The sequence below is a fragment of the Brachyhypopomus gauderio genome, chromosome 10 (assembly GCF_052324685.1).
Source record: "Brachyhypopomus gauderio isolate BG-103 chromosome 10, BGAUD_0.2, whole genome shotgun sequence".
NCBI lineage: Eukaryota > Metazoa > Chordata > Actinopteri > Gymnotiformes > Hypopomidae > Brachyhypopomus > Brachyhypopomus gauderio.
In genome coordinates this window covers 3,264,237-3,277,896 of record NC_135220.1, presented here as the reverse complement: position 1 = coordinate 3,277,896, position 13,660 = coordinate 3,264,237, and the positions used below count along the sequence as shown (strand labels likewise).

Below are 13,660 nucleotides of genomic sequence, written 5' to 3'. Positions count from 1 at the left end.
AGCACAGTAATGAGTGACCATAATCTTTCCTCTAAATGGACCATCATTGTTCTAGCCCCAAGCAAATCTTTTTCTTATTACATTGTTACTCATTAATGGAGCATGTTAATGAAGTCATGTAGATTATAATCTAGTTCAACCATCCTCTGGCATCTTAAATCTGCTGTATTAAAAAACAAGTTCAGATTGTAATTGTAACAATATGTGAATAATCCAGTAAAGTAAAACAAAGTATTTTGTGCTCGGGGACAGAAAATGATACACATTAACACAAATTGTTGACGTGACTTAAATATTCAGAGTTATAATGTAAACTGAAATTCTTTGTGTTGTTAGTTTTTCATGGAGTTTAATGGGTGGAACGGTGGGGGTGGAGTTAGGACGATTCTAAGGGCCTGCGACTGACAAGGGCTCTAAAAATTTGCGTATTACTAGGTGGCGGGTCCTAGTGGGATGTTTATCTAATGGGCTCAAAGTCCCTGGTGGTGCCCGTGGCTATTAACATGGTCTTCCCAGCACAAAAGAACAAGGATTCAGTGTTTTTCAGTGTTGTATGTTCAGGTGTGTTGGGAATTAGAAACAGGGAAAGGCTGTGGACGGTCTGATGGTCCCTGAGGGCCAGGCTGCTTTCGTCTCTACCATGATCATGCCTAGAGCCAGGGCTGAGGTTAACACAACGACATGCGATAATGATTACACAGCCATTTTAATTGAGTCTTCTGTAAGAGCATGTTCTACTGTGCTGCCATTGCAGAGAAAGTTCTCCCTGAGCTCTTTCTGAGTTCCCCGGATGAGTGTTTGTGCGCAGACGTCGCGAGATGTATCTTTCGTCTTCCCAGCACACAGACTAATTGGTAATAAAAGGCATGTTTTGAAGGCAGGGCATTACTGAGCTGACATACTGTCAGCTGCTGTGTGTCTGTGACTGGGGGTCTCTCCCTCTCACCCAGGGGAGAGTTTTAAATAAGTGTCAGTCCATAAAACACAGTAAAAGATGCTAGAACACGTTATGCTGAGTACACTCTGTAATAACGAAGGTGATCTCAAGAGTTTGGTATTTTTGGGAAACGTGTGGCTAGGAATGACTAAAAATGTCTTCCAGAAGTGTATATGAGCTGAACAGAGCAAATCTGTGATTGTGACGAAATGTATGCAGAGAGTTTTTTAGTTTAATTCCTTTTTTGGGTTTGCAATAAACATTTTTTTCGATACCAAGATTTCAGACTTGAATAAGCAGGTCTGTAGATGGTGTGGTCAGTACGTAGTGTTTGTTAAAGGATAGTTAACAGTCTGAGAAGAGCAAACAGCTGCTACTGTGAAGATGTGTTGATGAGAACTGACTAAAGTCATTTGGTTTTTGTATGATTTCCTGGTAATAGGATGCTGGTTGTTTATCAGCTGGCTTTACATAGAACTGAGCTTTGGCAAAACACCTTCTGAGGAAGTTCCATGTTTATTGTCATATTGCCTCGGGTTAAGTATTGCTAACCAATCAGGTTGGCTGTAAACAACAACAGCAGATCTCGTAGAGCCAGAAATGTTATTGACTCTCTCTCTCTTTTACAGTAACCAGAACAAAATATATCTGTAGTTTTTTGTAGCTCTGACAGAGTTGGTTCAGTTGTATATATTTGTATATATATATAATATAAAATATATATATATATAATAAAGGGAACACTAAAATAACACATCCTATCTTTGAAATCTTTGAAATCAGTTGAAAATCTCTCATTTCTACCTGTTGTCTGTTCCATTTGCACAAGAGCAGTTGAAATTGATTCACAATCAGTGTTGCTTCCTATCTGAACACGAAGTGTGGATGACTTGGAGTTACATTGTGTTGTTTAAGTGTTCCCTTTATTTTTTTGAGCAGTGTATATATATATATCAGAGCACACAGAGTTTCCAGAGAAACAGGACATTTTTTGGACATGGGTCCTTTGCTGCACAAGCAAAGTGCTTCTGAATTTCTAGCAGCAGTAGATTTTTAAAACATGGCATTGGTTCCATGGGGTTCAGAAGTCTAGAGAGTGTAGAGTGGGGTGCAGGTCTTTTCTTCCAGGAAACTAACCTCATTGCTGCTGTAGCATCAACTGGCAATACATACAGATTTGTCATTAATCCAATTAGTATTAAATGACACTTGATGGCCCAAAGGTGTTCATCAAAATGAGCAGCAAGAATGTTCTTAGCTGATTACAGTTGAGAACTCCTGCATAAATGTATGAGGAGGAATGGCTGACGACAGCTGATCCTTTCCTGCTAGACCTTTTAGTGTCTGTGTTAAAAATGTACATGTAGCACACCTAGAGTGGTTGTAGGCGACAGTACCACAACCTGAACGGTTGTTTATCTCAACCATCACGACCATGTCTTTGACATTTGTTTCATCTGTAGGAGATTAGCAAGAGATACGGTCTCTGTAGCATCCTGGTGGATTCTGAAGTGTTTAATAATATCAATATCATAATAATAAGAATAAGAATATATTAGCCACTGTTTATTTGCAGGATGTTAAGTCAGAACTAAAGGAGTATGTGTAAATATATATAATATACGTACATGCTGTTCAAAAAAATAAAGGGAACACTAGATCTCAATTAATAAAATATTCCAGTTGAAACCTCTTTATTTATTACATAACGGAATGCATTGAGAACAAAATAACATAAAACTGATCAATGAAAATCAATATTACTATCCCATGGAGGTCTGGATTTGGAATCATGCTCAAAATCAAAGTGGAAAATCAAATAATAGGCTGATCCAAATTTAGTGCAAATTCCTCAAGACAAGTTAAAATGAGGCTCAGTAGTGTGTGTGTGTGTGTGTGTGTCACCTCCACGTGCCTGTATGACCTCCCTACAACACCTTGGCATGCTCCTGATGAGGTGGCTGATGTTCTCCTGAGGAATCTCCTCCCAGACCTGGATTAAAGCGTCAGTCACCTCCTGGACAGTCTGTGGTGCAACGTGGCGTTGGTGGTGATGTCCCAGATGTGCTCGATTGGATTCAGGTCTGAGGAACAGGCAGGCCAGTCCATAGCATCAATGCCTTCATCCCCACTGCACCAGCGTATGGTCTCACAATGGGTCTGAGGATCTCATCCCTGTACCTAATGGCAGTCAGGGTACCTCTGGCTAGCACATGGAGGTCTCACATGCCCTCCAAAGAAATCCCTCCCCACACCATTACTGACCCACTTCCAAATCGATCATACTGGAGGATGTTGCAGGCAGCAGAACGTTCTCCATGGCGCCTCCAGACTCTATTACATCTCCAGACAGTCATGTGCTCAGTGTGAACCTAATCTCATCCGTGAAGAGCACAGGGCGCCAATGACGAATCTTCCAATCCTGGTGTTCTCTGGCAAACGCGATTCGCCCTGCACGGTGTTGGGCTGTAAGCACAAGCCCCACTTGTGGACGTCGGGCCCTCGTACCACCATCATGGAGTCTGTTTCTGACAGTTTGAGCAGAAACATGGATATTAGTGGCCTGCTGGAGGTCATTTTGCAGGGCTCTGGCACTGCTCCTCCTGCTCCTCCTTGCACAAAGGAGGAGTTAGTGGCCCTCCAACGGTCCCTCCTCTGTGTCTCCTGGTATACTGGCCTGTCTCCTGCTATCTGCTCCATGGTCTGGACACTGTGCTGACAGACACAACAAACCTTCCTGCCACAGCTTACATTGATGTGCCATCCTGGATGAGCTGCACTACCTGAGCAACTTCTGTGGGTTGTAGACACTCGTAGTGGGTTGTTGCTCCCTCTATGGTGAGAGAACCGACAAAAGGCCAAAGCGACCAAAACATCAGCCAGAAAGTATGAGAACAGAAAAGGTCTGTATATATAAATCACAGTATATATTAAACAATGAAACTGAAACACCTCTCATTTTAGTGTGGGAGGTTTCATGGCTAAATTGGACCAGCCTGGTGGTCAATCTTCATTAATTGCACATTGCACCAGTAAGAGTAGAGTGTGATGGTTCAGTTAGGAGGGTAAGAGCACAGTGTTGCTCAAAATATTACAATGCACACAACATTTTGGGTGACATACCAGAGTTCAAAAGAGAACAAATTATTGGTGCACGTCTTGCTGGTGCATCTGTGACCAAGATAGCAAATCTTTGTGATGTATCAAGAGCCACGGTGTCCAGGGTAATGTCAGCAAAGGGTAAAAAAGGGTGTCTGAAAGGGATGTTCGGGTGCTAACCCGGATTGTATCCAAAAAACATAAAACCATGGCTGCCCAAATCACGGCAGAATTAAATGTGCAACTCAACTCTCATGTTTCCACCAAAATTGTCCGTTGAGCTCCACAGGGTCAGTATACATGACCGGGCTGCTATAGCCAAACCTTTGGTCACTCGTGCCAATGACTAACCTTGGTTTCAATGGTGCAAGGAGCGCAAACCTTGGGCTGTGGACAATTTGAACATGTATTGTTCTGTGATGAGTTCACCTTTACTGTTTTCCCCACATCCGGAAGAGTTACGGTGTGGAGAAGCCCCAAAGGAGCGTACCACCCAGATTGTTGACCAGAGTGAAGCATGGGGGTGGATCAGTGATGGTTTGGGCTGCCATATGATGGCATCCCCTTGGCCCAATACTTGTGCTAGATGGGCACGTTACTGCCAAGGACTACCGAACCATTCTAGAGGACCATGTGCATCCAATTGTTCAAACATTGTATCCTGAAGGCGGTGCCGTGTATCAGGATGACAATGCCCACTGCAAAAGGAGGCCCTACACCATACTAATAAATTATTGTGGTCTAAAACCAGGTGTTTCAGTTTCATTGTCCAACCCCTGTATACACACACACACACACACACACACACACTGCTCAAAAAAGACTGGGTAGTCTAAACTGAAGTGAAGTACAGAAGGTCTCCAGAGAGTCAGGACAATCTGGACAGAGGTCCTTTATGGGCTGTGCAAGCAAAATGCAGCATCTTGTGTCCTGTTTCTGTGGAAAACTTGTGTACTTCAGTGCAGTTTTAACTACATCTAAATCTTTTGTCACAATACTCAGCAGTTATTCCCTGGAATCTTTTTTAGATCTGTACATTTATTCATTCATTATCTGAACCGCTTAATTCTGTTAGTCTAGTCTGGGTCACCGGGGGGCTGGAGTCAATCCTAGCATCTATGGGCAAAGGCAGGGTACACCATGGGCAGGTCACCAGTCCACCGCATGGCCAACACACACACACACACACTCACACCTACGGGCAATTTAGAGTGATCAATCAACCTACCATGCATGTCTCTGGACTGTGGGAGGAAACCGGAGTACCCGGAGAAAACCCACGCAGGCACAGGGAGAACATGCAAACTCCACACAGAGCAGCCCAGACCGAGAATCGAAACCAGACCACCTTGCTGTGAGGCAACAGTGCTAACCACCACACCACCATGCCACCTAGATCTGTACATATTACTATACATTTAGGGAGAGAGAGATGGGGAGAGAGAGAGAGAGAGAGAGAGAGAGAGAGACGGCACAGTTTTGCAGTGGGTGTAGGAACACATGAAATGATCAGTGCTATTCTTACCTGTAGGTATATTAGCCTCCTGCATCTCCCCGCCATCTTGCTATCTCTCCCTCTCTGTCTCAGTATCTCTCTCTGTCTCTGTATCCCTCTCTCTCTCTGTATCTCTCTCTCAGTATCTCTCTCTTGCTCTCTTTGTGTATCTTTGTCTCCTTCTGTCTCACTCTCTCTGTGTACTGTGAGGTCTGTTCATGTCACCAGGAGGAGAGGAGGGTTATGTAAGCCCCACTGGGCACCCGGTCTCTGTGCTCCAGTCTCTGCATGGCACGACAGCCCCTCAGAGCTGGAGTCTGCCCAGCCAGGGTGTGCCCAGCCAGGGTGTGCCCAGCCCGCGTGTGCCCAGCCCGCGTGTGCCCAGCCCGCGTGTGCCCAGCCCGCGTGTGCCTCCTCCCACGCTCCTCCCCCAGTGCCTCTCCACCGTGCTCTTGCCTCAGCGTGTGGCTGGCCTGGGCGTGTTGGGAGGAGAGAGGAGCTCACTCTTACGATAAGAGCAGGAGACTACAGGCTGTCTTGCTAAAGCTGACCTGGCTTCAGTTTGGTGCTAGAACCAAGGGTTCTTTACCAGCAGAACAAAAGAGGAGCAATAATAAATCAATGGCTTTTCATTTCATATAGCATCTTATTTAGTACAAGACTTTCATTTACTGCAGTTGTCTTCTCTCTTTCTGTTTGTCTTTCCCTTGCCTTACGTTCGTATTTCCACTAGGATGGTGTCGAGAGATGGAATGGGCTGCTTTGTGATGTGTGTGTGTGTGTGCGTGTGTGTGAGCAAGTGCGCGTTTGCTTGCAGTTATGACAGAAGCTTCTGCCAGATACTGCCAGCAAGCATGCATGCACGTGTGTTTGTGTGTATGTGGTCTGTATGTTACTAGGAAGGTATCCCCTGTTGCTATGGTGACTGTGTGAATGGATGTGGTGGTGTAAGTAGATAGCAGAGCAGCGTGTGACAGGAATGTGAGAGCGGAAAACATCACGTGTTCATAGAATGTTTATGTGGAGATGTGTGTGTGCCCACCTGATGGGTGTAGTCAGTTCATCTCTCCTGCACTGCTAAGCTACCATAGTGCACCATGACGATAGAAATACTCAAATATTTGTTGCCGCTGTTGTTGAGATAGTGTTCAGGGACGTACTGTGAAATGCACTGACACCTTTTGGTCTGATAAATCCTCCCAAAGAGTCGATAAATGATCATGTGAGATGATTCTATGCACATTGAATATATGGAGTTCTAATGAGGGCATTTTCAACACCTGTAGCTTTGATTAGTGGATGTTGAGGCTCTTTCCTGATTACTTACTTAGAATTTCATTTTTGATATTCATCATGATATATTTTTGCTTTAAGTATGTTTTTAAACATCGAGGTGAGTCCACCCTCTCCACTGAAATGCTTGCATTGCAGACTCCCTGGTTCTGACGCCATTATGTGAAGTTCCTCATATCTGAATCTGCACAAACTCTGTTTCACAGCTCAGAATATTTTTAGGCTTTTCAGCTTGTTTGTCACATATAGTAACTATGCAGTCAAAACCTAGGAAGGATTAATTATGTTATCGTAACAGAATGAATCTTAATTATGTGTGTTTTGAGGTAGATGTAGGCTAATGTTGACGTAGTCTAATTTGAAGCTGTGTGCTCTGTTGGGTGATGACAACAGGAAGCCATTGTCCTGTTCATAATCTCGCTTTAATAAAGACTTTGACTATGGTAAACTCTCGAGCTCGTCATCAAACTTCAGTCACTGAGCAGCTGGGTGGTGTGCACAGCGTGCATTAGGACCATGTAGTGACAGGCTGACAAAAGCACAAAATGGGTCTGCGCTTGAATTTGATTGGATGTCTCAGAGCAACAGGGAGGTGAATAGCTCTCTTCAGCGCAGATAGATAAAGAAGGACATAAAGAGGGAGAAAGAGAGAGTGAGAAAGAAGGAGGAAAAAAGGGAGCCAGACATTTGAACATTTGAAGTGATTGGTTGATGGAACAGAATGTCGTACAGACCGAACTAGATCTACATTACAATGAAAGCATGCAGACTCCGACTCGGCCTGTTGCGGTTGTGTTCTCTACGCCTGATCACAACCCTGCGTCAAACACAACTCTCACCCAGCTCCTGGACCACATTCATCTGTCTAATTCCAGATAATGGCCTTCAATACTGTTGATGTTAATGTTCAGATCCAGCCTGTCAGTAAGAACCAGGAGGCAGGAAGGTAGTCATTAAGCACAGATGCAAAAATAGACGTTTGAGTGCACGTGACAGGTTCCCAGTCTGTAAGGCACACGATGAAGGTGGATTGAAGGTCAGAAGGCAGAAATTCTTCACCATGTACTGACAGTCAATGTCACGACGGCTTGTGTGGCCTAGTTCCTGAGACTTCACACTGTGAAGAAATGACCTGAGAAACATACAGGCAACACGCTGCCTAGCATGAGGGAGCATGACATCAAGCAGGCAGGGAGACGGTGTCCCATACTGAAGCTTGAGGAAGACACCGGGACATGCAGCAGGCGGCGGATAGGGAAGAGTGACGGTGTCTCCGGAGGGTTAGGACAGTCTGTCCCCGCACAGCAGTGTACCCTGTTGAACAAGAGCAGACCGGTCGTGTGAAAGTTTGACAAACGCAATTCTCCCAGGGCCACTGCACAGGAAGGGGCCATTTACTGCATAGCACAGGGTCGGATGAATATAGAGGCACACGTGAAGCTCACAGACACGTGAAGCTCACAGACACGTGAAGGTCACAGACACGTGAAGCTCACAGACGTGTGAAGGTCACAGACGTGTGAAGGTCACAGACACATGAAGCTCACAGACATGTGAAGCTCACAGACGTGTGAAGCTCACAGACGTGTGAAGGTCACAGACACGTGAAGATCACAGACACGTGAAGGTCACAGACGTGTGAAGGTCACAGTCGGGTTCACGATGGGCCCTTTTACGAGCTCTCTGGCAGGACAGTGATTGGCTCTTTAGGAGAAGATTGATGAGTGGTGATGGAGAAACGCTCTCAAATAATACTCAAGTCTAGACATCCTCATGTTCCTGTGTCTGCTTTGGGAAATGTTTGCTTATCCACGAACCTGTCACTTAATCTTCATCAGGATGACAGAATGACAGTGAAGCAATGATCATCACACACTCTACGTTTGCTAATGGGGTACACGTCAGCAACGAGCTTGTGGAGGTTAGGGCTGGTACTTGGGGTAGTAGAACCTGCCGAGACAGGGGGTGGGGTAGGAGAACCCGCTGAGACAGCAGGGGGTGTCGATTGGAGGTTGTTGTGTTATTCAGTGTTTTTGTGCTTGTTCGTTACCTCGTGCAGGGGCATGTCAGCTTTGTAGCAGCCCGAGAGCATCAGACTGTGACCTGGATGACTCTGTGTGCTTTTACTGGCGAGAGCATGACAGCTCACTTTTCTGTGAATTCACAGCTCAAACCGAAGGCGACCAGAGTTGTTAAATTGGTGGCTTTGTTGTCATCATGAGTGCATTTTGAACAAATCCAACGAGTTGTATTGCATTTTTTCGAACCGTAGTCCATCACATAGTGAATTTATAAAGTGCTGGTTGAGTTATGAAGGAGGGAGCAGTTATGACACATCAGTGTTCTCTCATACCAATGCCACCAGGTTGGCATCGCACGCTGTCGGCCTGCCTCTAATGATTTTTATGTCAGCTGGGATCCTGAAATCGTGGAGGACATATCTGGGTTGAGTGAGATTTTTTTAGGAAGGCAGTTGGGCAATAGGAGTGTCAGAGGAGCGGGGAGTTTATTTTGCTCTGAAACAGGGCCATGGAAGGCTTCGCTCTGGGTGTGTTTGGATCTGATTCAGGTGTCCGTGTGATTGGAATGGGCAGAGGAGAAATGCCCGCAGGCACCTCCTGTCCGGAGCACAAACAGCATCCAGCCGTTTATATCTCCCTCCATCCCTCCCTCCATCTCCCTCCATCCCTCCCTCCATCCCTGTCACCTCTCTTTTTGTCTGCTGCTTTCACGATCGGCTCATTCTGTTGTGAGAGACACGATTAAGCAGGTTTTGTCGGCTGATTCCATCATATGAAGTCAGTGTAGCCGTCCTCTCTGTCGGCCTCTTTCCCGCTCTCCCCGCACGCTCTCGCCAGCTTGATTAATCCTCTTTAATGGCCCACAGCCATCTCATCCCATCTGACCTCTGGAACCTGCACTCACATGACTGGCTTAGCCGCAGCTCTGCCTACCAGGCTGTGTTCCTTCTGCCTGCAAGGCAGTGCTGTCTCCCAGCAACGGCCTTTATCTCATACTGACACATTCTGGGCTTAATGTACGTGCAGCTGAAGTGATCACATGTTCTGTTCATCTAGTGGTCACACACTGGACCACTCGTTTGCCTGCTCCATACCCCCATACCTTTGCTCTCTCTCTCTCTCCCTCCTTCTCTCCCCCACCCCTCCCCCCCCCTCTCTCTCTCTCCCTCCCTCTCCTTCTCTCTTCCCACCCCTCCTTCCCTCTCTCTCTTCTACCCTCCCCTTCTCTCTCTCCCTCCCTCCCTTTCTCTCTCTCTCTCCCCCTCCTCCCTCTCTCTCTCTCTCTGTCTCTCTCTCTCTCTCCCTCACCGTACCCCACAGCCTCCTACCATGAGACACCTGCCACACCTCCGTCATCATAATCGCCCACCCTGTCTCCCTGCCCTGTCTCCCTGCCCTGTCTCCCTGCACTGTTTTTTTGTCCTGGTCTTTTGGTCAACTTTGTCTTTCAGTCTGCACTCCGTTTAAGCAGAAATGACTGCATTTATTACCAAACGGTTTACTAAAGAAAATCGGATATCTGATGACATATATAAACCATTGCTATGGGTTCCTCCCTGCACATAAGGGGGATTTAGTAAATGCAGAGGTCTGAAATCAGCTTACTATAATAGGTTTGCGTGAGTGTGTGTGTGTGTGTGTGTGTGTGTGTGTGTGTGTGTGTGTGTGTGTGTGTGTGTGTGTGTGTGTGTGTGTGTGTGTGTGTGTGTGTGTGTGTGTTCTCTCTGACCAAGTAACAAAAGACCCACAGGACATACCAAGAAATACTTGCATCATTTTAACAGATGATGACTTAATTTTTTAAGAACCTGCTTCACTTCTTTGCCCAGCTGTATGGCATCATTACCATCACTCAAGCTAGCGAGGACAGGACAGACACCCGCTGCCTCTGTAGTCTGTTCTGGTGTCTGCTCTGTATGCTGCTCTGCTGTCTGCTCTAGTTTGGGCTTTAAAGTGTAATTCACCTTTGGTACATGTGTAAAAATATTGGGTCATGAATGAACTCTTGAGTCATTATTGTGGACTAACAACAGGCCCAATAACTGCAGTGGTATCTGGTTGCTCAGTGGTCCTGTCTGTTGTTCAGTGGTCCTCTCTGTTGTTCAGAGGTCCTGTCTGTTGTTCAGAGGGCCTGTCTGTTTTTCAGTGGTCCTGTTTGTTGTTCAGTGGTCCTGTCTGTTGATCTGTTGTCCTCTCTGTAGTTCAGTGGTCCTGTCTGTTTTTCACTTGTCCTGCCTTAGTGGGCTGTATGTTCCCGAGCGTCTATGTTCCCGAGAGCAGGACTGTCTCGCCCATGCTAGCAACACAGTCACAGATTTACTGAAGAACTGTCATAGACAGAATCAGTTATGTGCCATATTAGGTTATGTGCACATTTGAAGACCAAAATGGCTTAACTTCCAAAACTAGGCCAGCTCCTGCTGTTAGCAATGGGCTGCCTATTGATCTCACACTGATGAATGCAGATAAAACAAGTCAACAGTTTTATGTAATGGAAGATGCTAGCTTAGACCTATTAAAACTGCGAGCTCTTTTTGATTCCTTAGATGAGTTAGAAGCTTTAATGTGTTATGAAAGGGTATAGGGTTAGTGGATCTGTAAAGATGTCAGGGCTCTAGTTTAGAGGAATCTTCCAGCACTCTTGGGTGACTCTAAAGTGATGAGTCATAATGAGTTTTTTTTTTCTATGTTCTGCAGAGCCGTTCCCATTGGTCAGCTTCTCCCGCTCTTTTGCTGTTTTTATGTAGGATGCTTCCGCCCTCAAACGTGCTGCATGCCAAAACATGGGTCCCTGCGTCCGGGTGTTGTTGTGCAATGAAGTTGTTGAGCAGTGCTTGGTAACCAGGTCAGAGAAGTCGACGGTGTTCATGTTCTTCTCGCCTGTGAACTCAGGCCCTTCGTTCTGCTCAGGGGGGATTTCCTCGCCACTGTCGCCCCTGGCTTGTCCATTAGGGATCTGCACCAAATGTTTGTAGAGCTTCTTGGTGATGACATGTGTTGTTAAAAGCACTATATAAATACATTTGACTTGACAGCAAGACACCATATTTACCAGATGTAAACACAGCTATAAGAAGGGCAATGCTGAGAAGGCCTGACAGTGAGAGGTCTCATTTATAATCATCTTCTCCAGTGAATGTGTGTTTTGTTGCCTGCTGATGTCCGTATGTATAAACCGATGCCGTTCTGCCCGGCCCTGATCGGTGGACCAAGGCCCAGTCTAATCCAATCAACAGAGAGACATTGTGTGTTCACCTCACCAGCTACACAGACCCAAGCATGCCATGGTTTGAGCAGACCACTTTGATGTTGACAGACTGCGTAGCCTTGTCCTTTGATTGGCTGTTATTGTGAAGTGGAAGTCACTCAGATACTGGCTTGTGTAAAGGGAACAGTTAGGTTTTGTTGATCATGTCTCCCTGGTATTCTTCACAGACACTAATGAACTGAATCCTAAAGGCCTCATTGCATCACGCAGTGGGATGTTTCTGTCACTCATGAGGTGGTTTCCACAACCCCCATCTAGGCTCCGCCTCCTACAAGCACCATTCATTACAATGGAGGCTGTTTCTGCAGTCCTCTCAGAGACTAGTAGTCTCAGCCTCTGCCTCACCATGGCAACCAATTAGCCTGTACTCTTGTGCCCTCTGTGGATGAGTGCTATCTCTCTGCTTCGCTCGGACGAATCCAGCATGGGCTCTCTGGCTTTCAAACAGACTCCCTCTGTTTTAGACTCTTCGCACGCTCTCTCCCTCTCTCTCTCTTCCTCTCTCTCTCTCTCTCTCTCTCTCTCTATCCCTCTGACACTACACCCCCCACCCTTGCTTTGTATAAGCCATTCAAGAGGAACATTGCTGGATTATCCCTCTCAGAAGGGCTGTGTGGGGCACAGGTTTATACCAAAACCACCAGATGTAGTCAGCATATAGTCTAAGAAGATACTGCATCTGGAGTTTACTAGATTTTTTCTAGTTTTTTTTCTTTTTGAAGGTTTTGTGACACAGTTTGTGGCACAGATGGGTTCACTTTTGGTAAGTGATTGGATGTGATACATGCCATGGAGACAATTAAAGAGCTTCTTAGAGCCCTCTGCTCTGGGGAAGGACTGTGTCTCTATGGTCTTCTGTAGTTCTGTGAGAATTCAGCCTTTACAGAATACAATTGGAAATCTACTTCGGTCTGTAGACTCCCATTCTGTACTTGTGTGCTTAGCAACATCTAATGGTACTTTTGTGATAGACATTATTTGAATATACATAATAATAGAGATGTGAAGATATGAATAGATATTGATGATTGATGGATTGATGTGATGTCTGGTACATTTCCAAACATATAAAAACACAAATCTGCATTGTTTGTGTTTTTATGTCATAAAATGTTTTGATTAAAAACATAGCCATACATCGCTTGCCAGGGCATCTGTGAATATGACCTGCTTTAGGACCCAGATGGGGTTGGGCCATCTTAGGCAAATAGGAGACGAGCATACACTTGTAGAACTGCTTTAGCTTGTAAATGTGAGGAGCATGCAGCTTCATTCACTGCAAAAAACACAAATCCAGAAGCTTGTGTTTGTGATGAATGTACCATTAGTTATACAGCTGAAAAGCTATCTGTGTATTAGTTTGTTTTTTGCTGTTTGGTTTCATATCTGTTTGGACCACTGTAAGCGTCACTGTGTGGACCACTTTATGCTTCATGGTGTGGACCACTGTAAGCTTCATGGTGTAGACCACTGTAAGCTTCATGGTGTGGACCACTCTATGCTTCACGATGTGGACCACTGTAAGCTTTACGGTGTGGACCACTGTA

At 45.5% G+C, this 13,660-nt stretch overlaps 1 protein-coding gene and 1 long non-coding RNA gene across 4 annotated transcripts in view; one reads left to right on the top strand and one right to left on the bottom strand.

Annotated features, from left to right (window-relative positions):
- Nucleotides 1–13,660, top strand: part of pacsin1a (protein kinase C and casein kinase substrate in neurons 1a) — a 47,572-nt gene that overhangs the window by 13,312 nt on the left and 20,600 nt on the right. The window contains exon 1 of one of the 2 annotated variants that reach the window (XM_077018755.1): nt 12,683–12,876. The exons of the other annotated variant lie outside the window; for it this stretch is intronic. The gene's annotated coding sequence lies outside the window, so the exon portion shown is untranslated. Of the gene's footprint in view, nt 1–12,682; nt 12,877–13,660 lie in introns of those variants that run through there. 2 annotated transcript variants of the gene reach the window in all.
- LOC143526238 (uncharacterized) lies at nt 2,604–5,710 on the bottom strand. Of its 2 annotated transcripts, XR_013133834.1 has the most exons (3): nt 5,562–5,710; nt 5,265–5,446; nt 2,604–3,770 (listed from the first exon to the last, which is right to left on the bottom strand). It is a non-coding gene; the product is annotated as an uncharacterized LOC143526238 (long non-coding RNA). The 2 variants fall into 2 exon arrangements; XR_013133835.1 differs by lacking the exon at nt 5,265–5,446.